Consider the following 27,461-nt stretch of genomic DNA (forward strand, 5'->3'; position numbering starts at 1 on the left):
AAGAAGCCTATTCTTCATTCAGTTCATTTAAACCAGAAATTGATTTTTCATACAATAAAAATCAAAAAGTTGAATCCAAATTTTCAGGAATTGTTATGTGTTATGTGAGCATGTCATGGAAATCTGTGTATCTTACTGAGGTATGTAGGAGCGAGGACGAAAAATAAATCTAATCTGTTGGTGGAAGTTTGCCCATAGTTACTCTATAGGGATGGTAGTTCTAAGGACTACAAAATTAAAACAAATTAGTTAGGAGCTAAAAGAAGTCTCCACGTAAAACAAGACAAGTAAGCAGTGTATTTCTAAGGAAGATAATACTAAGAGGTTAATCTTTATATATTTCCACTTTGCTTCGTACATATATTAAATACAGGTTTCAGCTTTTTAAAAACTTGTCAAAATAAATCATTTAGGTTAGTAAGATAGTTCATCTAACCAATTTTTTTTTCCTGCTGAAAACATATATGCATAGTTTTGACTGATGATTTGTTTTTTGCTTTTGTTAAGACACAGTAGGAGAGAAAAACTAATTTGAGAATTATACTACAACAGAAGGATAGGTAGTCTCTAATTTTCCCAAACTCTCCAATCCTAAACTGAAAAGAAAGAAACATAAAAATGATAATAAATCACTTATGTTAATAATGGCAATTTTATTTTGTAATCATCTCTCTAAAATTAGGCTTTTTTCCCTAAAGAGACAGCAAACAAAAATCGTTGAAAAAAGCATAACCTGGCCTATAGAATAGTGAAAGTGAAAGTCGCTCAGTCGTGTCCGACTCTTTGGGATCCCATGTACTATACAGTCCGTGCAATTCTCCAGGCCAGAATACTGAAGTGGGCGGCCGCTCCCTTCTCCAAGGGATCTTCCAAACCCAGGGATCGAACCCAGGTCCCCCACATTTCAGGGAGATTCTTTACCAGCTGAGCCACCAGGGAAGCCCTCAGTTTACTTATAAGTGAGCAGTTATAGAGGATCAAGGGTCCTCCCTGCATATTGGATAACTATCCTTCAAATGCTGTGCAGTTTAAATACAGCTGAAAAAATTGTATGAATTTAAATTAACAGAAGAAAATAGGATTTAATTCAAATGATTCTAGGGTTCAAATGCATCATTACCATTCAAAACCAAAGCTAACATTGTCTTAGAATAATTACTTTCAAAAGAAAATTATGTAATTCCTACATGTAATATGAGGCCATTAGCCATCAGGACTAGAATTTCTTTAGGGGACAGCTATAGTATACGATGAAGGCAGCTTAATCCTACCTCCGAGAATTAAAATATAATCTCTTGTACTCCATAAAGTTGTCACTTGACTGTGTGACGAGAAGAAAAGGCCTATCCAGGGAAAATGCTAAAAGATATGTATTCAGTCCAGTTCAGTCGCTCAGTCGTGTCCGACTCTTTGCGACCCCATGAATTGCAGCACGCCAGGTTTCCCTGTCCATCACCGACTCCCCAGAGCTTACTCAAACTCATCTCCATTGAGTCGGTGATGCCATCCAACCATCGCATCCACTGTTGTCCCCTTCTCCTCCTGCTTTCAATCTTTCCCAGCATCAGGGTCTTTCCAAACGAGTCAGTTCTTCGCATCAGGTGGCCAACAGGCTTATTGTTTTAAGCATTAAGTTTGGAGGTCATTTGCTATATGTGTATGTGTTAACCCCTCAATTGTGTCTGACTCTATGACCCCATGGACTGTAGCCTGCTGGGCCTCCTCTGTCCATGGAATTTTCCTGGCAAGAATATAGGAGTGGGTTACCATTTCCTTCTCTAGGGGATCTTCCTGACCCAGGGATCAAACCTGGGTCTTCTGCATTACAGGCAGATTCTTTACCATCTGAGCCACCAAGGAAGCTTCCTACAATGTTTTGCACAGTGTTTTTCTTATTATTCAGGGGATAGCTTTGGTTGACCTAGAGGTAACCTTTGTAAGCTTAGGATCTTCTCTCTAGCATCTATGTCCCCTACACCAATCACCTCTTTCTTCTACTGCACTCCAGTGAAAGAGCAGGTTATCACTTCTGGTTGAAGAGTTATTTCATGAATGGGAACCAAATTGGAAAAGTTTTCTTCATTGCTAAGATGTCTCTCATGCAAAATACTTAAACATTCCATTTGGAAATCAAAAAAGATTCAAAACTAATATATTGGGGTGACCTGTCCTAGGTGCAGCTAATAATGAAATCAAACAAAATTTGGCCTGCTTTTTACTATCAACATGTGCTATAATTCCAAATAATGTCAGTAGTATAATATTTCTCTTCCCCAAAATATATTTTAGGGATCTAAGTTCTAAGAAAGAAAAAAAAAAAACGGTAGTAATTAAGCTTCAACCTAGAAACTTAAGAAAAATAAACTTAGCCTTTTATCTACCAAAAGTAATTCATAGAAGTCCCAGCTATATAGTCAGCCCAAGACATATGTGAACTCAGCTACCTGCATTTGTTTTAAAAGGAAGTCCATAATTCTTTGTAATCATTCAAGTTCGTTTCAGGTGGTTTTTTGTCTTTGTAGTAATACATATTTCTACTTTTAAGCAAAGGAGTCATAATAAAGAATAATAACATGTGATTGCCAAGACAAATAGATTTGAGTTACTTCATTATGTCATTCTATTTGAATTCTTGGGGTTTTCACTCATGTTTAATATTTAAGAGAGTGAACTGGTACAAACTGTGAGATTTAATACTTTGGAAAGTATGAAAATTTTGATTCACATATAAAATATTTTAGTGAATTTTAATATTTTTAAATTTATTTTTTAAAAGTCATCATTTCTGAACCATTGAACACATCTACTACTTCACACCTATTAGGATAGCTATAATAATTTTAAAAACATATAAAACTATAATAATTAAAACTATGATAGCAAATCAATCAAAATAGACAAAGAGATTAATGAGACGGACAGCTCAGAAGTAAACCCATCCATAAAGGTAAATTAATTTCCAACAAAGATGCCAAGAACATACAATAGCGAAAGGACAGTCTCCTCAATAAATGTAGGAAAACTGGATAGCCACATGCAAAAGAAAAACACCTGGACCATATCTTACAACATACACAAACATTAACTTAAAATGGATTAATGACTCAAATGTAAGACCTGAACCATAAAACTCCTAGAAGAAAACATAGATGGTGAGCTCTAGGATACCAGTCTCGGTGACAAATGTGTGGGCGAGATACCAAAAGCAAAGGCGACAAAAGTAAAACAAATAGAACTACAGCAAACCAAAAAGCATCTGCACAACAGTGAAAACTATCCACAGAATATTTGGAAATCATATATGATAAGGCATTAATATCCAAAATACATCAAGAACCCATACAACTCAACAGCAAAAAGCCAGACAGCCCAGTTAAAAATGCACAGAGCCTCTACAAACACTTCAAGAACTCATACAACATAATAACAAAAAGCCTAACAACCCCATTTAAAAACCCACAGAGGATCTAAATAGACACTTCCAAAAAAAGATATACAGATGGAAACAAGTAAAGGAGAATATCCTCAAGTCTCTAAATCACCAAGTCAAAACCACAATGAGATATCACCTCTCACCTGTTATAATGGGTATTATCAAAGGACAAGAAATAACATGTCGGTGAGAATATGGAGAAAAGGCAACCATTCTGCACTGCTGGTGGGAATGTTAATTGTTTATAGCCACTATGGAAAACAGTATGGAGGTTCCTCAAAAAAATTAAAATGTGACCCACCATTCCATTTCTGAATATTTATTTGAAGACAATGAAAACACTAATTCAAATTAAGGCACCCACCCGCATGATCACTGCAGCGTCACATACGATAGCCAAGACACAGAAAACAACCTGAGTGTCCATCAGTGGATGAATAGATAAAGAAAATGTGGTATGGAAAGGAATACTATTCAGTCAAAAATGAATAAAACGTTTTCATTTTTGACAGTACGGAGAGAGCCTGAGGGCATTATGCTCAGTAAAATGAGTCAGATAGAGAAAGATAAGTACTGTATAAATTTTACTTATTCATGGAATCTTCAAAAGAGCTCATAGATACAGAGAACATATCAGTGGCTGATCGAGAGTAGGAATGGCAAGTGAGTGAAATGGGTGAAAAGGATCAAAAGGAACAAACTTCCAGCTATAAAATAAGTAAGTCCTGGAGATGAAATGTATAGCATGGTGATTATAGTTAATAATATTGTGTTATTGTATTGCATGTTTGAAAGTTGCCGAGAATAAATCTTAAAAGTTCTCATCAGAAGAAAAAAAAATGAAAAATTGTAATTACATATGGTGATGAATGTTAACTGGATCATTATGCTGATCATTTTGCAATACATACAAATATCAAATAATTATATTATACACCTGAAATGAACATAGTATTATACATCAATTATTCCTTAATTTTAAAAGTGCATTTATATATATTTAAAAAGAAAAAGGTCCGTCTAGTCAAGGCTATGGTTTTTCCAGTGGTCATGTATGGATGTGAGAATTGGACTGTGAAGAAAACTGAGCGCCGAAGAATTGATGCTTTTGAACTGTGGTGTTGAAGAAGACTCTTGAGAGTCCCTTAGACTGCAAGGAGATCCAACCAGTCCATTCTAAAGGAGATCAGTCCTGGGTGTTCTTTGGAAGGAATGATGCCAAAGCTGAAATTCCAGTACTTTGGCCATCTAATGCGAAGAGTTGACTCATTGGAAAAAACTCTGATGCTGGGAGGGATTGGGGGCAGGAGGAGAAGGGGACGACAGAGGATGAGATGGCTGGATGGCATCACTGATTCAATGGACATGAGTTTGAGTGAACTCTGGGAGTTGGTGATGGACAGGGAAGCCTGGCGTGCTGCGATGCATGGGGTCGCAAAGAGTCAGACACGACTGAGCGACTGAACTGAACTGAAAAAGAAAAAAGAAGAGACTCCATGTACACAAAAAGGTCACATGAGCACACAGCAACCTAGAAGACAAGAGTCCTCAGAATAAACCCACCTTGCCAGCAACTGAATCTTGGACTTCCAGCCTCAAGAACACAGCCTCAAGAACTGTGAGAATAAGTTTCTGTTGTTTAAAAACAAAAATAAAACAAGGAGTATTGACAGGGATGTGGGCAAACTGGAATTCTTACACAGTGTTGGTGGAAATGTAAAATGGTGCAGTTACTAATGAAAAAGAGTTTGACATTTTCTCAAAAAATTAAACAGAGTTACCACATGACCCAACAAATCTACTCCTAGGTATATACTCAAAAGAACTGAAAACATGTTTAACCAAAAACTTGTACACAGAGATATTCATAGAACTATTCTTAATATCCCAAGAATTAGAAATAATCCAAAGCTCAAAAACTGATGAATCAATAAAGAAAATGGTATAGCCATATAATGGAATATTATACACCCATAAAAAAGAATAAAATACCAATATTTGCTACAACATGGCTGAATATTTGAAAACATTATGCTAAGTGAAAGAAGCCAGACATGAAAGGCCACATAATATTGAATTGAATTTATATGAAATGTTCAGAATAGCAAATCCATAGAGACATAGAGTAGATTGTTGGAAGACAAGGGAAAGGGCACGGGAAATGTCTACTACTTGGTGTGAGGTTTATTTAGGGGGGTTGATGAAATGTTCTGCAATCTGACAGTAGTGACGGCTACATAACCTTGTGATTATTAAAAAAAAAAAAGAATTGCATGGCTTAACAGGATAGATTTTATAGTATGTAAATTGTACCTCATGTACACCTGTGGTGGATTCATGTCAATGTATGGCAAAACCAACACAGTATTGTAAAGTAAAAAAATAAATTAAAAAAAAATGATGGTTATCATTGGTTACTACAGAAAATAATCTTATCTTGTAGAAGAATGGATAGTAAAAATGATCTACTCAGGGTGTCAAATAAATGAAATATGAAATTGCTAGTGTATCCTCCCTTTCTCCTGGCAGTAGACACAGTGAAGTGTCCTGAAAGTTTCATGTTGATAACAGATTCACTATGACATCTTGATAAATGTTTGAATTAATACATTAATGAATGGATTCCCCATATGTGCCCAGTTGAGTGTGCAAAGTCATCATCTTTATTCCTACTTTGAGGAGAGGGGCTCTAGCCTAGAGATATCTTAGTAAATGACTCCTGTCCTGCTTGCTTAAAAGTATCTAGGGAATGTGAGGGAAGAGAGTTTAAAGACAGTACTTAGAGATTAATTTAACATACTCATAGATACTGGTTCCAAGGAAGATGAGAGGTTTTTCAAAAAGGAGTCTACTACAATTCATTGCAGCCAATGAGAGCCTGGTATATAGGAATCAAATTCAACAGTTAAACACAACTATTTGATTTCTTTAAAAACTTTCTATGATAAAAATTACAAATTCTTAACATCAGCTATAAGAAAGAATGAAAAACACATGATTTAACCAAATAATTTCCTTTTTACTCACAGAATTTCCACATCTGAGAATGATACTCTAGCCAACGATTAATTTATTACAATTCTACTTAAAAATTGGGGTGCATAATAGAAGATAATGGACCTGTGTTTTTAAATGATACTGCCATTGTTATTTTATTTGATGCTCATTCTTGTAGTCCACAAACAAGGAATCAAAGTATAAATAGTAGATTTCTTTCCTGGAAAGAAGTTAGCTGTCTTAAAACAAAGAAAGCTATTGGAGTGAAAAGCAAAGAAGAAAAGTTGAGGAAGGCCATAATTTTAGTAATGATTAATCCTCTGAACAACAGGGAAGAAAACAAAAACACAAAAACAATGCCATGGATTTATATTTAAATTTATATTTAAATTTCCATCTGTAGACAAAGATAATAGTTACATCCTGATAATTTCCTCTAAGTAACTATATAAAATAAAACTGATAAATAGGGACATATATTCAGCTTGTTGTTAATGAAATTTCCTATTTTGGGAAGTAATTTGATGAGGTCTACATTTTACCTATTTCACTTGCAGGGGCAGCATCCAGTTTCTCTTAATCCATATCCATTTACAGAAGATATAGGACTGCTACTCTAACAAACGGATAACCCAATGACTTCTATTCCTGCTTTCAAGCTTTTAAATTTCAAATTTGCTACTTGCCTCCTTGCTTTTTCATTTTTTCAAACTAGGAAATTAATTTGAGGCCTTGAAAGTTCAAATAAAACCATCCTTTATCCCATACCTGATAATGACTTACTTTGCCATGGTACAAAATCATACACTTCAGCATTTTACAATATATCCTTCTTCTTCCACTGAAGAATTTTGGGTGTTTTTCTTTTCTTTCTTTTCTTTTTTACCCTCTACTGCCACTTACATGCAGTTCCACCTCAAAAATGACTGCTATTTTTGTGGTATGAAGGATGAGAAAAGAGAGAAGGAAACACCAAAAAAAAAAAAAGAGAGAGAGAGCGAGCAAGATTTAAGTCTGAAAAGGGTAGAAAACAATACCAATTTGTGTATAACAAAACTAAATCAAACACGTTAAACACTCACCAGAATATAGTCTTGGAAATATCTGACTAACCACACTGTTTTCGCCCGCGCAGAATCTGATGTTTCTGATTTGAAAAACGGAGACCGAGAAAGTGAAGCTGACACAGTCAGTCGCCCTGCACGCTGGTCATTAGAGGCAGGAATAAGCTGCTACAAGCCAAGTGAGGCTGGCTTTCCCCACGACCCCAGCCTGTCTGCCAGCAGCTCCACGAGCCGCAGCTTCTCATCTATCAGGAAAGGATTTTCTTCAGGTGGGAGCTACAGAAAACCTCTCAAGTCTCAAGGATCTAAATTAGACGTCATGCAACCACCGACCATTGAAAACGTGGTTATTGCCACTGAAAATCTAATCTTACATTTTATTCACTTTTAATTAAAGCACCGTATGTGACATGTGGCTAACTTATGAGGCAGCACAACCTTGGGTTATTCTGAGAAAGAAATGCAACATCAACATGACTTTGTAACCACACGCGTTAGGATGTTAACAGGTGGCTCACTTCACAGTCCTCGCTGCTGAGATAAAGACTTTTTTACCCTAGTTATTTACTCAGCAGATATGTCCCAAATGTAGCTTTTCAGTTCAGAGACTGAGAGCCAGAAACTATGGTATTCACCCTTTTGAGGCAAGGAGTGCCTACGACTTAACCTTGGTTAGTTTTGAGCTTTGGGTAGAAGGTTCCATCTTTCTGCCAAAGAAAATACAAGAGGCACATACAGACACATTTGGGTACAAAGCAAAGCATTGCTTAAAAAAAAAAAAAAAGGAAAAGAATCTGAATAAAATAATGAACACAATTGACACCATAAACTTCAGTTGACTTTGGATTATGTTTTGAATAAAAAGTAAAACAAAATGCTTTTCCTGTCCTACAATGTTATTTAATCAAATAATTCCTAAGCAAGTTTAGAAGTACCTCTCTGTTGACTTTTCGTGCTGGTTAGATAGTCCAAAATGTCAAGGCATCAAACCTTCTGCTTGGTAGATTTGCCACAGTGGGCTTGTTCCTGAATAACTTTCTGAGCAATGCAGCAGAGAAAACAACTGGCTATATTCCCAAATTCACTCCAGCTCATCCCTCACTCGGAGAAGGCAATGGCATCCCTCTCCAGTACTCTTGCCTGGAAAATCCCATGGATGGAGGAGCCTGGTGGGCTGCAAACCATGGGGTCGCTGAGTCGGACACCACTGAGCGACTTCACCTTCACTTTTCACTTTCATGCACTGGAGAAGGAAATGGCAACCCACTCCAGTGTTCTTGCCTGGAGAATCCGAGGCATGAGGGAGCCTGGTGGGCTGCCGTCTGTGGGGTCACACAGAGTCGGACACGACTGAAGCGACTTGCAGCAGCAGCAGCAGCAGCAGCAGCGGCATCCCTCACTGCGAGCAAGGACTCTGATAATGGTGGAATGTGTCTTCAAACAAATAGCAATACATCCAGATAGAGAGAATTGTGTTATAGAATCTAATGCCCATGAACCAATGACCATTTTGATACATTTTAATGCCAGAGCCACAGAGAACCTGATTACTTTGAGGAAAAAGACAAGAACTAGTTTATAAGGAGACTTAAGTTTTCTCTTTTCATTTCATTTTTTGAGGCAAGAAGAGAATATGAATTTTTAAACTATCGTCAGCTGATTAAGAAAGGTACCTTAAAAACAATGGAAAGCTGAAAAATATAAGAATATTTAAATGTATGACTTAGAGTATTAGAAATTGGGTATATTTAGAGTTAAGTTTTCTCCCCACATACTAATTCTTATTACTTTTTTCCTCTTTGTTAGGAAAAAAAAAAAGACATTCATGCTGATATAGCAAAAATCTAAATTATCTGTTTTTTAAATAAATTTTTTAAAGCCACCATTCCTAGTTAGAGAAATTTCATTATCTGAACCTTCTTTCCTTTTCATTTTTGAGTTATGCCAAACACTTTCAGTTCATCTTGGTTTTCAGGATGACCTTGAAGAAAGTCTTTTTCAGTGGGATAACACACAAAACATCGTCAGGTATAAAATGGAGATAAGTCACAAGAAGGCTGTGGTAAGGATTAAAGGATATAATATATGCCAAATACTTAGAAAACTTAGCCTAGCATATAGAAGCCTCCAGTCTGCTGGAAATGTTAAACTCAAGGCATTGTCTTAACACTGAGACGGAGACCGCGAGAGACAGTAAACTACCCTGAATCTCATCCTTTCCAAAAGATAGAAGTGGAAATATATACTATGTATTTATACACATAATTATAAATGTTAAATATTATGTAATATTTATAGGTAATATATATGATTCATTTATATATATATATATATATATATAACTGGTTTTAGTTCTAAACAGTATCTATTAATTTTCTTTGCAGAACACCTACATCAATGGGATGAGTAAAAGGAAGGAAACATTCACAGAACTCAGGAGAAGCCAAGAGGGAGGCAGGAACAGAGAAGGATTCAGTGTCAGCAGACCCGGCTTTCAGGCAGGGCTTCCTGCACCGGTGGTGCGGCAGAAGAGGTCATGTGATAAGAGGGCGCTCAACACTTAAACGCCACACGTCTTAAGGAAAATGGTTGGGAGAAATTTCATCAACTAGCCAATATGTTCTACTAATTCAGGAAGAAATAATATTTTTAAATAAGTAAGAAGCAAAGAGGGGGGATGGTCAGTGAATACATTTTTTTTTTTTCTAGTTGATCAGTGAGGAGCAGAAAGGAAAACACAGGATGAGAGACAGGATGTTAATGTGAAGGGGTGAAAGTCGAGAGGTGGATTACTCTATTTTTAATCCATATATTCATCAACTGTCTATAGGGAAAGGCTTATCATGTTTCAGCCCACTCAGAGTACTAACTGAATAGGGGAGTACTATTTGAAAAGAGGTCCTCAATGAACAACACAAAATAATTCAAAATGCCTCCATGCACAGTGCTGTTTTTAAATAAAATCACATATAAAATTACTATATAAATTGTAGGAGCAGATTCCATGCATCAGTTCGCTGGTTGGTTGGTTTTCCTCACTACAGTCTGAAATAACCTTCAAGATGAATTTTTAAGGAAATAGCAGTGTGTATATAGGCATACACACAGTCCTTAGGAACCGAATCTAAGACAGAGTATGTTGATGACAAAGATACGTGCACCATTCTTTGAACTCATTTGCTCACGTCTTTACCTTTCCTGCTGAGCTCTGAAGTAAGCAAACCATTCCTAGTTAATTTAGGATGTGTCTGTCATCAAAACAAATCTAAAATGCAAGCGGCAGTGACTTTATTAGCACTTACTGATCCCAGGGGTGATAAACACGCTTGTTTACTTAATATGTGCAAGCGAAACTGTTGGCAAAAGAGCAACGGCTCAGACTGCTAAGTAGATAAAATTCACATCACGATATAATCCTAGTAATTGTCAGAATCTATACCAGCAGTGGTCACCTTCGGTGGCATCAAGGGCCACATTATCAACCTGCGAGACACCTCGGGGTCATTGATAATTGCCATTAGTTTGCATATATTAATACATGCTTTGCCTCTAAGTGCTTCAAAGCTTTAGTTTGCCAAATACCCAGTAAGTGCTCTATGTCACTGTGTGAATGTGCCTAACATACCAGAATATGTCATTCTGTCCTGGGCTTTCAAACCTTCACTGAAGAGCTGCCACACACACTTGTTCAGATGGGTAGTGTGAGTTTTAAGATGTTTCCCTGTGGGACATTATGGGCTGGAAGCTTTCATCTCTTTTCCTTTTATTTTCTCTACAATGTGCTTTCTAACCAGGTGCTGGTATTGGAGTAAAGATAAAATCTCTGCAATCCTGTCCTTTGGGATGCTGTGCCATCCTCGCTACGGTGTTTATTGACATTCCTATGTCTGAAGACCTCAGCACTGTTTGCACCTCTGCAGAGCAGCAAAACCAACTAGATGTGGATGTACACGCTACACCCCTCTTCCTTCTGGCAAGAGAAGATGGGCTTTTGTAAATAAGAAGAAAAAGATGAGCACAAAGCAGAAGAAACTGCCAGCAGTTTTAACCAAAGGAAATGATATGGGCGGAAGGAAAGATGGGTGGGCAGGCAGTGAAATGAGCCAGATGAAACTTGCAGAATAGGCTGGCAAGAAACCGCTTCTCTTGCGGTATCAATCCCTCAGGGCAAAAGGTAATGGTTTCCAAATGGTACAAAGGGTGAGATACGCTCAGGTCCTGTGATTTGCACAGGCAAAAGAAGATATTAATTATTCAAGTTCCTGAGGATTTTAAACCTTGCCAGCACTTCCCCTAGGACAGAGTTTGACATACACCCACATGTACCCACATGCTCACACCAAACCTGTTTTCCATCTTTTCCATGTCCAAAATGAAAATGTGGATGTTCTATCATGTCAATGCATAGTCTTCCAAAAAGAAAAAAAATCTAAGTAAATAAAGTTCTCCTGTTTCATAGAAGCAATGCCAAATTCTTTCCCAAAATGGCTTCATCTCCAACAAAGCAGTAAAGGAGGTGTAAACAAAAGAGGAAATTAATTTTTAAAATAGACCATTTCATGAAGAGTCTCAAAGAAGAGATCAACTACAGTCTGAAATAACCTTCAAGATGAATTTTTAAGGAAATAGCAGTGTGTATGTAGGCATACATACACAGAAATCATAAATATATCCCAAACACCACTGACTTACTCTCTACCTTAAACCCTTCACACAGTGAACTGAAATGTTTGAGGCTCATGAAACGGCACTATAAAAGGACAAGGGGAGTTGAGATTTACTTCCCATTTACTTCAGATGGGATCGCCCTTAGGACTGAAGCTATATCCTTCAGGAAGACTTCACCTTGATTTGGAAAATGCTGGCTATCATCAAAGTTCAGTGCTTCCAACGAAGAACAGTCAGTAACAGTTCCAGTCACAAGCTCACTTGACTTAAGATGTTGGGTTCAAATTAGCAGTTGTCCAGATGGTGATTCTAGAAAGACAGCTTAGCCTTTAGGTCAACTAGTATTCCTTCCATTTTGGTGCAATATAAAATGATATGTCAATTTCTGAGAGACTGAGTTTGGGTAGGAATATCTCTCAGTGAAATCACTATAAAAATTAAAAGGCCTTCTTTGGGGAGTGGTTTCAGAGTCCTCTGGGAAAAAAAAGCCATTGACTGATCCTTCACCAAGGTTTTATTCCAAGGGTCATGATTGTGGGGCTAAATAAGGACAAAGGACAGGAGAACAACAACTTCTGTGCATGAAAGACCATTGTCCGGTTAAAATGGGCATTGTCCGGATTCACTCTATGGAGCCGATTCCCAGGGGAGATGGTGCCAAACCATTGAGAATATTCAAGCTACTGCTCAAATACTGAATCAAATTTTTAAACGACATGCAATCTATTTCTTCAACTGTTGGCTCCTTCTCTTAAAATTTTTTAATTGTTATTTTACTGTAGCAAGAACAGAAGTTCTATTCTCTTAACAAATTTTAAGTGCGCAATGCATTATTTGCCTGTTGGACCCTTAATTGTTCAGTCACAAACACGATATGACGATGACACACAAGGCCTTAGAGGCCAGTCCCTAATGACCCCCATCTATGCCTTGGGACATACCAGGAAAACCAGATAGCAGGAAATGGGGAGCATGCTTCGCTGATCTTCTTCAGGCATTCTCAGGCAATACACCTTGGCTACTTAAAGTAATGTGCTTCATTATGACTTTCCTTCTTCCCGTAATCGATTAGATAATTTCTGACAACCCCCAAACACACTAGAAGATGAGCACTGCGGGGGTGATGCTCAGGGGATGGGAAGCAAGGTGAGAGGCATCCAGAACACATGCTTTGGATTCAACCAATTCTCAAAAATGAAATGGGAGACAGAACTCACTTTTGCAAGAAGACACAGCCTGACAGCAAAGTCTAGAACTGACCACTTTAAATCTTGACATTTCCCGAGCTCTAAGATTGATTTCATTTTGATCAATCCTGGAATGTGTGTGGAAGAGAAAGAAATCTTGTAAAGGACCATGATCAGTTTTACGTTTCAAAGGAAATATTATAAAAACATCAACTCATCTCTTTTTGCAATCCTGAAACAAAACCTCAACTATGTCCCTGTAATAGGAAAATGGGCAACACAGTGCTTTATAATGCAGCTAAAACCAGCTCCAGAGCAAGGCTAAACCCAGCGAAGTTTCATAAAAACTACTCCTCAGCTGTTGATGTTCTTTTTTATGTTTTTCCTACATCTTTATCCTCACTGTGATTCATCCATTCTCACAGACATAAACTTCATTTTGAACGTGTTCTCAACTATAGCAGTATTGAATGCTATCTATATTTTTTAAAATGTCAAAGCACAAGCAAAGAATCTGTCGGGATAGTTTTTAATGGTCATTTTAGGAATTCCGTGAAAAAAATCCCTCAGTTGTAATTCAGTAAATTAAACTAAGAAAGAAAAAAATGCTTTACCATATTTGGCATGGTGTCAAGGACTTGTGATAAAAACATGGATGATTTTATTTTAACTTTTTTATATCTTTCTTTGTAAAGAATATAATCTGACCTTCACATATCATGACTCTATACAAAGAGAGGAGAAACATAATAATACTTTTGAAGCAGGTTTTTATGATGAAGGAGAGGAAAATTGTGTATCAGAGAAGTGAGTCAAAAAAAATCACAATTCTAATGATAAACTGCAATTCTCTCCACTTTTGAATGCTTTTTTTTTTTTTTTAATTCTGGAGCTCTCATTTCCTTTAAAATTCTTCCTTTGTCTTTGATACATCAGTCCAGGAAATGCATCTTTACACGCCCAACTTTGAAGATGAGACAAACTGCACCACCAACTGCTGTTTCCCTTCTCTCTAAGAAACTAAAAAATCCACTGTGGAGAGCCATTCTGTACTCTTTTTTTTTTTTTTTTAAAAAAAAAAAAGTTGTGTTTTTAATCTCTGCATAAAATATATATACATCTTGGTGATTTACCCTGTCTAAGCATCTTCTTTACGAGACCCAACTAAAAAGTATAATCCTGCTTAAAGTTAAGAAAGCAACTTTACAAGTTTCCTGTATCTCTTCCAGTCTTCTGAGGGCAAAGTCCTATCATTTAAATGTCATTAAGAATTTTCCTTAACCCCTGAGTGCTTTGGGGATGTTACCTGGGGCAATTAGTGATGGGAAAGGTGTTTTATTAAAAAAAGAAAAAAAAAGAACACTTGTATTGCAGTATAATAGGTGATGAGCTTCCCTAGTGGCTGACACAGTAAAGAATCTGCCTGCAATGCACGACACCCAGGTTCAATCCCTGGGCTGGGGAGATTCCCTGCAGATGGGAATGGCAACCCTCTCCAGTATTACTGCCCGGAGAATTCTATGTACAGAGGAGCCTCACAGGCTACAGTCTATGGGATTGCAAAGAGTCGGACACGACTGAGTGACTAACACACACACGCACACACAGACACACATAATTGGAGACATAGGTTCAATTTCTGGGTCGGGAAGATCCCCTGGAGGAGGAAATGGCAACCTACTCCAGTATTCTTGCCTGGAAAATACCATGGACAGAGAAGCCTGGCGGGCTAGAGACCGTAAGGTCACAGGGAGTGGGACATGCCCGAGAGACTCAGCATGCACACGTAATTACCTTACAATGTTGTGTTAGTGTCTACTGTACAACAACGCGAATCAGCTATATGCAGACACATATTCCTTCCCTCTTCAGCAAGCTTCCTCCTCGTCCCACCCGTCTAGGTCATCACAGAGCACCAAGCTGAGCTCAGGAAGAATATTTTAGAATGAAGGTTGTAATACCACCCAGAGAGAAAAAACAAAGTCTGCATAGGTTATGACAGAACTGCATGAATTCTTTGGTTCCAGTGAAGGTAATTAGACTCATTTTAAGCAGAAAAGAACTTGCTTTAAAGAATCTAGCAGAGCTCACAGAGAAAGCTGAAGAAGCAAGACTGGCAAAACAGGAAACAGAGAATCTCCAGGAAAATTGGTAGCATTTCAAGGTATAGCTGCTGGATGACTCAGCTTTAAACACGTCCAGCCTCCTGTCATTCTTTCAAGATTCACATTCAGGAAGAAACATCAGACTGGAGTACTCTGGGTCGTGTGCCTTCCTTTTCGTGGGGCAAACCAGAGCAACTTAATTGACGGTACCATCAGGCAGAATCCACAAAAGAAGGAAATAGGTGGAGAATTGATGCAAACATAAAAGACAAGCAGAGAAAGGAAAGGGAATGCTAAGAGTGTGCCTGGTTGTATTCATTTTTTCTTGCTGTGCGACACCTTACCACAGATACAGCAGCACAGAAAAACATATTTTTCACGTCTCCGTTCCCAAGGGTCAGGAAACTGAACGTTTTGCTCAGGGTCTCATGACTCTACATCGAGGTATCGGCCAAACTGGGTTTCCCTCCGGAGCCTGGCGATCTCTTCTAAGCCTGCATGGCTGTTGGCAGAGTGCGATTTGTTGGTGTTGCAGGACGGACTGTGGTCTGTCCCTACCCTCTTCCTGGTGGCTAACCAAGGTCTGCTCTCATCTCCTGAGGCTGCCCCTTCCTTGCCAGGCTGCACTGTCACAGCATGGCAGCTTTAAGGTCTGCAGAAGTCTCTCCTCTAGTCCACTAGTGTTAGTCACGTCTGACTCTTTGTGACCCCATGGACTGTAGCCCACCAGGCTCTTCTGTCCATGGAATTTTCCAGACCAGAATACTGGAGTGGGTTGCCATTTCCTTCTAGTCCACTAAGGTCTGCAGAAATCTCTCCTCTAGTCCACTAAGAGGCAGTCTTATATTGACAAAATGCAGCCTAAGCAAGGGAATGGCACTGATCACCTTGGCCATATTCAGTTAGCAAGTCACAGGTCCTGCCTTCACTCCAGGAGAAGGGATTATTCAAGGGTCTGACTCCTTGTGGGTCACTTCCATCTGTGTTCACCAAATGGAGGAAACAATCCCCAAATGGGATCACCCACATACAATGGTACACATTCACACATTCACCTCAAGACTAAACAACTAGTGCCTATCCACAAGTTTTCAACTCCACTCCCAGGGAACCTTTCTTTGCGTGGCAGAAACAAGCTAAAGTTGTGCCAAGTTGTGTTGGAAGCTTTTTGAGTCTGGTGCAGATTGGATACACAATCCTATCGTACCCCGGTTAAACGTGCCATGGAGTGCCTGGCAGAAAACAAAAGCAATCACTTTGCAAATAGTTGAACTTCTAAATGCTGACATTATGTCATTTGTTTTGACACCTCAGAAGTACTGACATGCTGGCTCAGATGGTAAAGCATCTGTCTACAATGTGGGAGACCTGGGTTCGATCCCTGGGTTGGGAAGATCTGCTGGAGAAGGAAATGGCAATCCACTCCAATACTATTGCCTGGAGAATCCCATGGACAGAGGAGCCTGACAGGTTACAGTCCATGGGGTCGCAAAGAGTCCGACACGACTGAGCGACTTCACTTTCTTTCACTTCAAAGTGTACTGAAAAGTTAAAACATGCTCCTTCATTCAACATGCTTTGAGGAGCAAAGGAAGCATGTTATTTGTAAACATCACAAACCAGATGACAAAAATGTGGGTTAAACTGATACACAAACAAGTATCAGATCAGCTGCATATGGCTTTGCTACAGTATCAATGCTATTTCCTCCTCTCATTCATCATTCCAAGGCAACTCTGATGTAGTCAAAAAAGCACACGGAGGTAAAAACGGTGCATCCACTATGAAAAATAGCACAGCAGTTTCTCAAAAAATTAAAAATGGCATTACCATGTGGTCCAGAAATTCCATTTCTGGGTATATATTCAAAAGAATTGAAAGCAGGAACTTGAACAGATATTTGCACACCCATGTTCATAATGGCATTATTCATAACAGCCAAAAGGCAGACAACCCAAGTGTCCATCAGCAGATGGATGAATAAGCAAACAGTGGTATATACATACAATGGGATATTATTTAGTATGAAAAAGTAAGGAAATGCTGACATATGCTACAACATAGATGGCCATTGAGGATGTTAGGGTAAGTGAGATAATCTAGTCACAAAATAACAACTTTGTAGGATTCCTGGTATATGAGGTACCTAGATGGTTAATTTCATGGATTCAAAAAGTAGAACGGTGGTTGCCAGGGGCTGGAGGGCAGTGGAGGGGTGTGGCTGGGGGGATGGGGTTTGCTGGATACAGAGTTTCAGTTTGGGACTATAGAATAAGGTATGGATACTGATGGTGATGTTTGTACAAGGAGGTGAATATACTTAATCCTACATAACTATACATTTTTTAAAAAGGTTAAAATGATCAATTCTGTGCAACACGTATTTTATCACAATACTTTTTTTTTTAAAAAAAAAGGGCACAAAGTTTGAGGTCAAGTGTACTGGGTTCTGGTGTGGATTTTGCTACCTCTCAGTTCTACAAACTTCCTTCTTCACTTCCTCATCCGTAAAGTGAAGTTGCTCAGTCGCGTCTGACTCTTTGCGACCCCATGGACTGTAGCCTACCGGGCTCCTCCATCCATGGGATTTTCCAGGCAAGAATACTGGAGTGGGTTGCCATTTCCTTCTCCAGGGGTACTTCCCAACCCAGGGATCAAACTTGGGTCTCCCGTATTGTAGGCAGACGCTTTACCATCTGAGCCACAAGTGAGCATCAAATTTGACCATCCTTCCTGATGGTTGACTGAGAAACTACAATCTGAAGTTTGGAAAAGACATCAAGGCAATCCAACAAGAAAGCCCACTAGATGGCATGTCCCAGAGGATCATGGTTTTCTGTCAACAATTCAGTGTTGTTGACAGAGAAATAAAGAATATATGTTCAGAGGGAGAGGGAGAGGGTGAGATGATTTGGGAGAATGGCATTGAAACGTATAATATCATGAAAGAATCGAATTGCCAGTCTATGTCCGATGCAGGATACGGCACGCTTGGGGCTGGTACATGGAAAAAAAAAAAAAAAAAGAAAGAAAGTTCTTTGAAAAAAAATGCTATTCAATGATAAATTTCATTTTTGTTAGTATTCCTATTATAATTTCAGGTGTACTATTTAAACCAGAAAACTTACTCATTTCAAGGTCTGATTTTCATCTAGATTCCTCATCCCTCATTACCTAAGCCACTCCTAAGAAGTCCATCCAGTGGCTTAATTTCATTGTCTAAGACCCTCAACACTTTATGTCTAACAGCAATCCCCTACTCTTAGGCTTCTGAATACTCTTCACATGGACTAGACGGTGATTAAGAAGATATACGTATTCAATTCAGAGGTGAGAGAAACCCTACCAGCCTCTCTGATAGTGCCTCCCATGCTAATATTTGCCTCTGACTCTATCCCTGACACAGAACTCTTCAAACCCTTGTAAAACTCTAAGTAATAAGAGCACCAGAAGCATCCTTTTTCCTAATGAGGTGACTCTGGGTGGGTCCTGTACAGCTTCAGGATGTGGGCTGCTCAACCCAAAAGACCAGCCACGAATGAAAGCTTGGAATTTTCAAACCTACCCCCAATTCTCCAGAGAGGGGAGAGGGGCTAGAAAAGAAGTTGTTCATCAAGTCTATGCAAGGAAGCCTCCATAAAAGTCCCAGTAGGGGGTTTGGAGAGCCTCCAAGTGGGCAAACACAGGCATGTCAGGAGGGAAACCCACCTCAGCTCCACAGGGACAGAAATGCCTGTGCTCAAGACCCTCTCAGGCTTCGCCACGTGTATCCGGTCATCTGTATCCTTTATCATACCCTTTCCTAAACTGGCAGACCTGTTTCCCTGAGTTGTGTAAGATGCTCTAGTAATCACCAGACCTGAGGAAGAGGCCAGGGGAACTTCCAGTTTGTAAGCAGATTAAACATAAGGTGTAAGCAGCTAGAGAGCTGCTACTTAGGACTGGCCTCTGAAGTGGCAGCGGGGGTGGGAGGAGCGGGAGGGAAGGTGGCTGTGGGACTGAAACGTCATCCTGTGGGGTCTGACACCATCTCCAGGCAGTGTGGGGATTGAGTTAACTTCTAGGACATCCAGCTGGGATCATACAGAATTGCCCAGGGAAAAAAACCCACGCATTTTGTGACCAGAAGTGTCCAGAGTGAGGAATAAAGGAAACTCAAGGGGGAGAAACACCCAGTAGGGAAGAACTACAGAAGGACACGGCAACCCACTCCAATATTCTTGCCTAGAGAATCCCGTGGACAGAGGAGCCTGGTAGGCTGCTGTCCATGGAGTCGCACAGAGTCGGAGTGCCTGAAGTGAATAAGCAAGCAAGCATGCATTGGAGAAGGAAACGGCAACCCTCTCCAGTATTCTTGCCTGGAGAATCCCAGGGATGGAAGAGCCTGGTGGGCTGCCGTCTGTGGGGTCGCACAGAGTTGGACACGACTGAAGCGACTTAGCAGCAGTAGCAGCAGGCTTTCTCTACAGAGGAAGGAAAAAGCTGAGATTTTTTCAGTTACAAGTAGTTATCCAGCCATTGTCTCAGCCATAAAACTCTTTCATCAAATTGTAAAACATAGTAAAAGACACACTAGATAGATGCTAAAAGTATCTGGAACACGGCCAAATACTTAAGTCAGCCAAGCAACTTTGGGAAAGTTAGTTTGCTACTGTAGGACTCAACTTATCAGCAGCAAACTGGGTAAAATGACATCTACCCTCTAGGATTATTGGGAGGTTTAAGTGAGCAATGCAGAGGGCTGAGCAGAGTGCCTGCACACAGTGAGCTCTCGATGAACGGAGGCTGTTATTAGAGAAATGATAAACACTGATGAGAAAGTCGATGAAGGCTGATTACTGGTGCCTGCAGTACTCTCAGGATCAAGGATGTGAATTTTCTTCTCAAATCAACAGAAAACTGCTGGACAGCCCCCAGGAGGGGGTGATGGAGGCCCCTCTCTTGCACACTCAGACACACAGCCCCCTCACAGAAGGGAAATTTGGCCGTGTATAGGAGCTCATATTTTCTTCTGTTGCATATCCTTCATGAAGGGCAAGAATTCTGACACCAGGTTACTGTCTCTTTGGGTTTTCCTCAAAAGACATGAAAACACCCCATCAGCCCCAAACAACTTCCTTTGAGGATCATGGAATCGGGTCACACAAAGTTTGTGTCTTTGCCTTATTTCTAAATTTCTTCTTATCGCTTCCCCACTTCAAACTTGCTCACCCCTCAACCAGCTTCTGGCTTGGGGCTGCCTCAAGTGTTAAAACAGATGCATCCAATTGATCGGCAGTGATTTGTTTCCACATCTTCTCCCTGGCACAAGTCTTTCTTCATCTTGGCATCCCCAGCTCCAGTGCAGGACACCCAGCAGGCTCTGGACAAAGGTTAATGGAGTTGTGAATGGAGTAACCAAGGGGGAAACGATCCTTGTAGTCCGTTTCTTTATCTGAAAGAACACACAGATCATCACAAGTCCTTGCTCATCTCTTTATGAATACCACTTCATCAGGGTGTCAGCACAGTAAGCCTGGGGCACACAAATTATTCCCTGGAAGTCAATTAGATGATAGCAGATGGAGACAGCACTTATTTTCTCAGGCCGCTAGAATATCATTTTGCAATTTTCCATATTCTGAGTTCTTTGGAACAAGAATCACATCCAAGTCTAAGGCTTAATCACCATTATGTTCCCACCACACTCTGAACATGGCGTATTTCAGCTCTCGATAAACACAGTCTCAACAACCCGTGCTTCTTGCCCCTCTGCCCTCCAGTCCTCCAAAGGCAAAACACCTCTCAGAGAACAAGAAGAGTTCGCGAACTATTATTCTTGCTGAGTTCTTTTTTGAAATTTGGTCTATTTCACTCAAACTGCTGGTCCTTTTTTTTTTTTTCTCTGAATGATTGGGTATTCCAATCTTTCCCTCGAACAAGGTCAACGGCAAACTTTCTGAGTGCTTCCAGCAGGTGATTGTGCATGGATATATGCAAATATCCAGTCATTGCAGGCTTGGGGCATTTTGTACTCCAGTTTACTTTCTTAAAATTCATAGTCTTTCTTCAACTGCTTTTCATAATCCCTTGCCTTAGCGTTGCAAATTCTGCCATTTATTTCACCGTCTCTGCCTCTTCCAAGAAACATATCTCATTTTGTCTGCAATTGTCTGCTCTTCCTTGGGCTTATGCAGGCGGAGGAGGCCTGCCGTCTCTTTAGCTTCCTCCCTCTTCCACATTAAGCACTGTCAGCAACCCTTTAAAAATAACTGATTGGACAATCTACATCCTGTCAAGCTGTTCTCCCAATAGATGCCTAGGTAATTAAAATCGCCTAGTGTATTCAGTTTTCAGTCCTTCAGTGACTCTTCTCGTTGTTAAGGCAACATTTCATTGACCTTCATTAAAGTGACAGAAGACTGGATCACAGAGTTCCTCAGTGTGAAAATCCTGGAATCTATCTTTTTCACTTTTTTGAACCCCAGTATGATCTAGCCAGCAAACATTTTCTGTAAAGGGCCAGATAGTAAATATTTTAGACTTTGTGGCCCAGAAGGTCTCAGAGGCAACTACTCAGTGCTGCTGTTGCCACAAGAAGGCGGCCACAGACAAGATGCAAAGCAAAGGCTGTGGCTGCATGCCAATCAAAGGGACCTGCAAAAGCAGGTGGCGGGGTGAACGTGGCCCATAGGCTGTGGCCTGCTGATTCCCGATCTGTGGAATCACCGTGCAGATCTGGACGGTAAAGCAGAGCAGCCTGGGATGAAACACTGGCCTGGTCCTGAGTAACCTCAGGTTAATTATTTAACCTGCCTGACCCTGTTTTCTCCTCAGCACAGCCTATCTTACGGGACACAAAGGAGAAGGTGGAGGTGGGGTGGTGGGAAGCCAAATTGTGGTGGGACTATCACTCTTCTGAGGGAGCCTTTGGTAAATGCTGTGAAATGCGTTTACCTAGTGGGTTACATCATTTGAATTGTGCTTCACAATTTTTTTTTTTTTTTTTTGGTCTGGTTCAAACACAGGTAATAAATTTGAGAAAGGATACACCTCATTAGGATGGCATGATGGAAACAGTGAAAAATGATGACGTTCTAAACTAGGAAAATGGCAGTAAAAATTAAAAAGGAGTTGATTCTAGGAATATCTAGAAGGAAACTGGAAGTAAAATGAGGCTTAGTCAGAGCGGATATCACTGGGTACAGACCAAGGCCATCTATATGAACAGGCAGCAATGCAACAGGTAGACAGGTAATGCACAGGGTATTTAAATGTTTGTGACTGGCCCACATTAAAGCACTGAGAAGTAACACCCACCAGGGTGCTTCCCAAGGTATTAAGTTCTATATAGCCATTTTCACTCTACCAAGGTTTGCCAAAGCATGGGAGAACATAACAACAAAAAAACATCCTTGATCCATTGCTTAGCATAAGCCAGGCATGATTACATTTTTTTTAACCTAAATTCTGAGAGTTCAGTAATGTCACATCACTTCTCAGATGGGCATAAATGAGCATAGGAAATAGATAACTTGCTCAAGCATCACAGAGCTAAGAAGTGGGGAGATAGCAATTCAGTCTCAAGAATGTCTGCATCCAAAGCCTGTGTTCTTTTTGTTTTGTTTTACCTGTGTATCACTTATACTATTCTTTTTTTTATTAATTATGGTTGATGTACAATATTATATAAGCTACAAGTGTATAATACAGTGATGTACAGTTTTTTAAGCTTATACTTCATTTGTAGTTATTAATATTATAAAACAGGGAATTTGCTATATTCCCTGTGTTGGACAACACATCCTTGTAGCTTATTTTATGCATTATAGCTTTTACCTTTTGGAGAAGGAAATGGCAACCCACTCCAGTATTCTTATCTGGAGAATCCCATGGACAGAGGCACCGGCAGGCTACAGTTCATGGGATCGCAAGAGCCAGACACGACTTAGCGCTATCTTTCTTTCTTAGCTTGTACCTTTTAATCCTTTACACCTATACTGTTCCTCTCTTCATCCCCCTTCTGCTGGTATCCACTAGCCTGTTCTCTGTATTTTTGAGTCTGTTTCTTTTTTGGTACATTCACTAGTGTGTTGTACTGTTTTATGTTCCATATATAAGTGATATCATACAGTATTTATCTTTCTCTGTCTGACTTACTTCACTTGCATAATACCCTCCAAGTCCATCCATGTTACTGCAAATACCCTCTGCTGCTTTCTAGGATATTGCTGATTTTAAAAGTTTATTTTCAAGAGTCCACAGGACATACCTGCTTACTTCAGTGCCGTTTCTGAAATCCCGCCAGTTGAACCAGGATACCAGTTAGTCCCATGACTCTAGTCAGTGTATTTATTGTCTGCTGCTGCTAAGTCACTTCAGTCGTGTCTGACTCTGTGTGACCCCATAGATGGCAGCCCATGAGGCTCCCCCATCCCTGGGATTCTCCAGGCAAGAACACTGGAGTGGGTTGCCATTTCCTTCTCCACTGCATGAAAGTGCAAAGTGAAAGTGAAGTCGCTCAGTCGTGTTCGACCCTCAGCGACCCCATGAACCGCAGCTTTCCAGGCCCCTCCATCCATGGGATTTTCCAGGCAAGAGTGCTGGAGTGGGGTGCCATTTATTGTCTGCTGCCTGCTGCTGCTGCTGCTGCTAAGTCGCTTCAATTGTGTCCGACTCTGTGCGACCCCAGAGACAGCAGCTCACCAGGCTCCCCTGTCCCTGAGATTTTTCAGGCAAGAACACTGGAGTGGGTTGCCATTTCCTTCTCCAATGCATGAAAGTGAAAAAGGAAAGTGAAGTTGCTCAGTCGTGTCCGACTCCTAGTGACCCCATGGATTGCAGCCCACCAGGCTCCTCCATCCATGGGAGTTTCAGGCAAAAGTACTGGAGTGGGGGGCCATTGTCAACCTCTATTTGCCCATCTGGGGCTCTTTAGCTATTTCAAGCAGTAAAACTCCCATACATACATAATATTAAAAACAGAACATCTTGTCAGTAGTAGGAAAATCAAGGTTAGGCAATTCAATGTATTCTGTTGTTTCATCAAACCAGAAAATGGAAAAGATGAGGTAAAAAATAGGTCAGGAAGTAACAATTATCTCTTCCAGTAGAGTACAAGTGTCATAAGTCAGAGGGAAGAACAGCCTCTGACAGCACCAAGTCGGATGAGCAGTATACACTATTCAGACTCACTGCTGTAATCACAATTCTTATTTGAAAAAAATGATGAGAATGATAATTAAGAAGGGCATGTTGCATGTTTAAGAAATCATGAATCATAAAAAATTGTGCGTTACTGCAAGGTTTGGACAATGAAAATTAAAGATTTACAATTTTTGAGGTTTTCCTAATATCCTTTTGCAAACCTACTTTTACCTAAATTAAAAAAGCTTGACAACAAGTGGTTGTTGTCTTTTTTCAACAATCAATTGGTTACATGTCAGATCAACTTTCTAGAACTAAATTACATTTTAAAAAACAGAATTACATCTTTCTGTGGTTTGCTTTAAAAAGGTCCAGAAATATAATTCATTTCATATGTGTGTTTGTTTTTAATGTCATAAAGCAGGAAGGAGGTCAGAAAGGCTAGAGGTCAGAAGGAGAACTATTCATAGTTTATGGTTTCATAAAATGCTGATGTGAGGATTCAAATCCCAGGAAAGCTTTAGGTTATAACACTTGTTTAAAAACAAAAACTAAAAAATCTTAAATGTTATGAGTGAGAGCAATCTAAATGTATATATGTTCAGAAAAGAATGCATATAAGTGTGTTAAATCATATATTTCATAGTCATTCCATAAGTCATACATTATTGTTGCATAATATATATATGTATTTATCCTATGATAATGCTTCCCTGATGGCTTAGTCGGCAAAGAAACAACCTGCAGTGCAGGAGACTTGGGCTCAATCCCTGCATCGGGAAGATCGTCTGGAGAAAGGAATGGCAACCCACTCCAGTATTCTTACCTGGAAAATTCCATGGACAGAGAAGCATGGTGAGCTACAGTCCATGGGGTCACAAAGACTTGGACATGATTGAGTCACTAACACACATTTAATGTGTATATATACGTATACATAAACATATATACATATATATACATACACACACAAATATACATATATACCTACATACATATATACATACACACATATATACATATACATGTATGCATATATATATACACACATATATACATACATATTGGAGAAGGAAATGGCAACCCACTCCAGTATTCTTGCCTGGAGAATCCCAGGGACGGGGGAGCCTGGTGGGCTGCCATCTATGGGGTCGCACAGAGTTGGACACGACTGAAGCAACTTAGCAGCAGCAGCAGCATACATACATATATACATATACACACATACATACATATACATACACATGCACACATATATACACATATACATGTATACACATACATGTGTGTGTGTGTATACACACATATATATACACATATATTATATACACATATATAATGTATTTCATATAAATTATTTAAGTGGTTAAATGTTTAGTGGCATTGTTATACCAAACATCTATGGCCCAAAGGGCACATAAAAAAATGTTCAACATTGCTAATTACTCAGTTCAGTTCAGTAGCTCAGTCGTATCTGACTCTCTGTGACCCCATGAATCACAGCATGCCAGGCCTCCCTGTCCATCACGAACTCCCGGAGTTCACTCAGACTCACGTCCATCAAGTCAGTGATGCCAACCAGCCATCTCATCCTCTGTCATCCCCTTCTCCTCCTGCCCCCAATCCCTCCCAGCATCAGAGTCTTCTCTAATGAGTCAACTCTTCGCATGAGGTGGCCAAAGTACTGGAGTTTAGAAATGCAAATCAAAACTACAATGAGGTTTCAACTTACATGGTTGGAATGGCCATCATCAAAAAATCTACAAACAATAAATTCTGGAGAGGGTGTGGAGAAAAGGGAACCCTCCTACACTGTTGTTAGAGATGTAAATTGGTACAGCCACTATGGAGAACAGTATGGAGGTTCCTTAAAATACTAAAAGCAGAGCTACAGTATGACCCAGCAATCCCACTCCTGGGCATATATCTGGAGAAAAACATCATTTGAAAAGATACATGCACCCCAGTGTTCACTGAAGCACTATTTACAATAGCCAAGACATGGAGACAACCTCAGTATCCATAGACTGGTGAATGGATAAAGAAGATGTGGTATATTTATATGATGGAATATTACTCAGCTAGAGCAAAGATGAAATATCGTATTAAGTGAAGTAAGCTAGATAAAGACAAATATCATATGATATTGCTTACATGTGGAATCTAAAAATTAATTATACAAATGAACTTATTTACAAAGCAGAAATAGTCTCATAGACACAGAAAGCAAACTTATGGTTACCAGAGGGAAAAGGCAGGAAGAAGGGTTAAATTAGTAGTTTGGGATTACCATATACACAGTACTATATATAAAAAACAGAGAACCAAAGTGGACCTACTTGTTGGTTGTTGTATAGTATAGGCAACTATACTCAATATTTTATATAAAAGTAAAATGGAAAAAAATCTAAAAAAGAATATATATATATATATCAACACGCACACATATATATAACTGAATCACTTTGCTGTACACCCAAATTTAACACAACATTGTATTGTAAATCTACTCTACTTCAATAAAAATTAATCAGTTTAAAAAAGACAAACTTCAATATAAACATATATATATATGTATATATATGCACACAAATAGCCAGTCAGTAATACAACACTTAAGAAATAGTTATTGACTCTAAAACTCTGTTTTCCTCGTTCACAGGGATATTGCAATAATAATAATACATAAGTCCCTAGTACCTATTTGGGCTTCCCAGGTGGTTCAGTGGTAAAGAGTCTGCCTGTCAATGCAGGAGACACAGGAGATGTGGGTTCGATCCCTGGGTCAGGAAGATCCCTGGAGCAGGGAATGGCAACTCACTCCAGTATTCTTGCCTGGAAAATTCCATGGAGAGAAAAGCCTTGCAGGCTCCCGTCCACG

At 39.5% G+C, this 27,461-nt stretch overlaps 1 protein-coding gene and 1 long non-coding RNA gene across 3 annotated transcripts in view; both read right to left on the minus strand.

The window, feature by feature from the left end:
* Window positions 1-27,461, minus strand: part of MACROD2 (mono-ADP ribosylhydrolase 2) — a 2,300,803-nt gene that overhangs the window by 1,097,459 nt on the left and 1,175,883 nt on the right. The window lies entirely within an intron of this gene.
* Window positions 119-15,218, minus strand: LOC120869161. The gene is made up of 3 exons (XR_005722449.1): window positions 15,144-15,218; window positions 8,002-8,007; window positions 119-131 (listed from the first exon to the last, which is right to left on the minus strand). It is a non-coding gene; the product is annotated as an uncharacterized LOC120869161 (long non-coding RNA).

The sequence above is a fragment of the Oryx dammah genome, unplaced genomic scaffold (genome assembly GCF_014754425.2).
Source record: "Oryx dammah isolate SB20612 unplaced genomic scaffold, SCBI_Odam_1.1 HiC_scaffold_10, whole genome shotgun sequence".
NCBI lineage: Eukaryota > Metazoa > Chordata > Mammalia > Artiodactyla > Bovidae > Oryx > Oryx dammah.